The 3,658-nt window shown below is 49.0% G+C and overlaps 1 long non-coding RNA gene across 2 annotated transcripts; it reads left to right on the forward strand.

Annotated features, from left to right (window-relative positions):
- The first annotated feature begins 542 nt into the window (after positions 1 to 542).
- LOC310993365 lies at positions 543 to 2,289 on the forward strand. 2 transcript variants are annotated; one of them, XR_014595732.1, is made up of 3 exons: positions 543 to 1,305; positions 1,392 to 1,786; positions 1,880 to 2,289. It is a non-coding gene; the product is annotated as an uncharacterized lncRNA (long non-coding RNA). The 2 variants fall into 2 exon arrangements; XR_014595731.1 differs by having other exon boundaries at positions 543 to 1,786.
- Positions 2,290 to 3,658: the final 1,369 nt, after the last annotated feature.

Below are 3,658 nucleotides of genomic sequence, written 5' to 3' on the forward strand. Positions count from 1 at the left end.
ACACTGTCTCTCATACACAAATACATAGGCCTATTAGAGAAGAAAAAACATACCCTCCAAGTTTAAAAACACACCGGCAGCAGCACACTGATCTGCAGCTACTGAGACTGTCATTATTCTGTCACCTGAGTTTATCCTGCTGCTTTACATTGTTTTAACATAGGTAAAAGAAGGAAAAAAAAGATTGTCTGGAATAAAGGGGCAGATTACATAAGATTATTCTTTTTTCTGCTCCCTTTTGTTGAGATTTGGGAGGTTTTTGCCTGATTTATTGCCCGATGCCATGTATCTAGCTTTCTTTCCCCCCCTCCGCCCGTTGTCTTCGTTGTCGCTCCACAGAGCGCACATGGCTAATTAATATGCACGTGCTGACCATATATGGTTGTGTCTAGGCGTTCCGGGGACGGAGGTGTGTTCACTTGCGCAACTGCGCACCATTCTTGGATCCAGTTATCAAAGTTGAGATGCAGAGTTGTGCACGCACAGTTTGATAGATCTGAAAAAGGTGTAAATGTTTTGGGCTGTCTTTTCACCGTAGGCCTAAGCAAAACATTTAGTAGCAGCAGTTTTACACTGCTTACTTACAGTTTTGATAAATGAGGCCCCTAAGCCCAGAGCCCAGACGCTCACAGATGCAGCTCTCCGCCGCGCTGTCCGTGGTGCTGAAGGTGACAGGTTAACTTGACAAACAAACTGCAGCATAGTTCTGTTTGTTTATCATGTGTGTCAGTTTTGTTTGCGACTTGATAGTTGAGTTGTTGAGATTAAGAACATCACTCCCTCATCAAACCAGTGATAGACATGCTGAAAAGAAAAGAGAGAGAGAGACGCGCCTGGGTATCGCAGCTGTAAAAAAAAAAGAAAGAAAAGACGTGTCGGAATAGCGGTATCAAAAAGTGTCGGACTACCGGCATGTCTAGATAGAGGGATGTCGTAATAGCGGGATGTCTAAATAGTGACATGTCGGAATAGCGGGATGTCTGAATAGCGGGCGGACCCCCATGATGATGACTGGCTAATTAGCCGATTTAGACTCCCTAGAGCCGTGCTCTTGGGGCTATGTGCTGAACTGGGTCCAGTATTGGAAAGGAGCACCCGCCGCACCCACGCAATATCTGTGCCAACACAGGTAGGTCCATGGACCACATACAGTAACGTTAAACAATGAGCATAAGGCAGCTCTCCTAAAATGAACGTGCATTTTTACATTTTGACATGCTGAGCTGACCCACATGATTTGGCACAGGTATTATCCACACTGGGTTTCCTGGCAACTGGGGCCTACCATTGGGAACTAGCCGATAGGTGTGTATGAATAAACATTTTTCACCCTTGTGACTGAAGCCCCGACTGAGAATGATTTGTGCAATCCTGCAACATCTTTCCTATAGATCCGGGATATCACAGCCGTCACTGAGCACCATAATGCCTGCAGTATGGGACGGCCTCATCAGGTTGAATGACAGATACATTCGATTCCCTTACACTGTGGAGGAGCAGGCCGACACCAAAAGGCCATTTGCAGCAATGTCCGGTCTTCCCAGTGTATTCGGAGCCATTGACTGCACTCACATCATGATAAGGGCACCATCTGTAAACAAATTTGTGTTCATAAACCGAAAAAATTTTCACACAATTAACACCCAAATCATATGTGACGCCGACATGCTTATAACCAACGTGGTGGCACTATGGCCTGGCTCCACACATGATTCATTCATCCTGACGCACAGCAGTGTGGGGACGAGACTGGCGGCAGGCGCTGCACGTGACGGCTGGCTTCTTGGTGAGTGCATATTTTTCTGCTACATTCATTGAAAGCTGCTGCTTAAGATAATAAACTCAAGGCTGATGCTCACCCCATCGTTGTGACTTACAGGTGATAGTGGCTACTTCCTGAGGAGTGGCTACTTGTTCCCATCCCGGACCCACAGGGTGGCCAGGAAACCCAGTATAACGAGGTCCATGCGTTGTAGAGCGCGCCATCGGGCTGCTGAAAGGCCGCTGGCGCTGCCTAGACGCCTCGGGTGGTAGGCTCCTCTACCACCAGGGGTGTGTAGGATCATCTGGGCCTGTGCCATCCTCCACAATGTGGCAGTGAGGCGAGGGGTGCCGCTGCCGCCAGGCCCCCCGCCACCTCTCAATGTGGACCCGGACCCACAGCTCCCTCCCCGCCATGAGGGCTTTCAACACGGACTTCAAGCACGAGCTGCAGCCAGGCAGAATTTATAGCCCCCCACCTATTATCCCCCCCGAGTGTGTGTAAATAATAAAGCAAAGAAAACACGACATTGAAATTGTTGTCCCTCTGTCCCTCTATGCAACTTCAACAAATATTACACACCTCCTGCATTGTGACAAAAGATTCAGACAAAGGAGTTTATTTGTTTCTAATATTTAAAAACTCGGTGAGGCCTGTCACAGCAGCAGTTAGAGCCACAATGGCAGCGTGGATTTGCTGCAGTGCTGCAGCAATGGTGTTCTGGCGCTGGTTGATGTTCTGCAGCTGTTGGACTACAGCACCGACTGCTGCTGCAGTGTTCTTTTGGGCCTCCATCGTCTCCCTTTGCGCGTCCAGAACCGCATCCGTGAGGACTCCCAGGCGGTCGCCCCCTGCTCTGCTGGGGGCCGAGGTGGAGGCTGAGCTGGGACCAGGGGGTGACCGCCTGGGGGCTGAGGTGGAGGCTGGAGCGCTCGGACCGGTGACCGCGGGGGGGATTTCGCTCAGGTCCAAGACGACAAGCCCCCCCCTCGTCATGCACCTCCGTGTCTGAGGAAATAAGTGTGTCTTATTTTTTCATGTCTCTGCACATTATTTTCATATAAATTCATTTTGTCTTACTGGAAAGTCAATCTGGCGATTACCGGCTTGATTTGTAGTGCCCCTCACGTACGAGTCCCCCTCCTCGACTGGCACCACACCCTCCACGGACTCGGTGCCAATTATGTCCCCGATGGCAATGTCCACCGGGGTAAGGTCAGGGGTGGCTGCTTCCCCACCAGTGCCTGCCACTTTGGCGGTGGGTAGTGAGGCGTTTTTTCGCTTCTCTCTGTGAAAATAGTGACAGTGTTGACATTATTTCAATACAGATTATGTTATATGACAAAGTAGGTTATGGCATAGGGTCTATTAAAGATTGAAACTCACTTTTAAATCGGTACACTTCTTCCTCACCTCACTCTCTGTTCGGGCAGTGGCACCTGCTGCGTTCACAGCCCTCGTCACCTCCTGCCACTCAGAGGATTTCCGCTTGTTGGTGAGGCCGGGGCTGTGGCTGATTAAATGAGATTGATTATTTTTTCCGGCGAAAAAACAGTTTGGTCCAACGTGTTCATCTGTAAGTCTCCACATGTTATGTTTTCTTTTCTTTTTTTTTAGGCAAATGACTCACACGACTATGATCAAAACAAAATTAATGCAAATACCTGCCGAAAAGGACTTCCTTCCTTGCCTGCACCTCACCAACAAGCACATGAATCTCAGTTTCCGAAAAGTTTCGCTTCTTCCCACGCTTTTCTGCCATCGCCATTTATATGCACGTGCTTGATTTGTATTGACCATATATGGTTGTGTCTGGGCGGGGTATGAGTCGTGTTCTCATCCACACTTTTCTCAGGTCCGGTGTGATTTATCAAGGGAAATACCGTGCAGCCGTGT

The sequence above is a fragment of the Trachurus trachurus genome (genome assembly GCF_905171665.1).
Source record: "Trachurus trachurus genome assembly, chromosome: 11".
Classification (NCBI taxonomy): domain Eukaryota; kingdom Metazoa; phylum Chordata; class Actinopteri; order Carangiformes; family Carangidae; genus Trachurus; species Trachurus trachurus.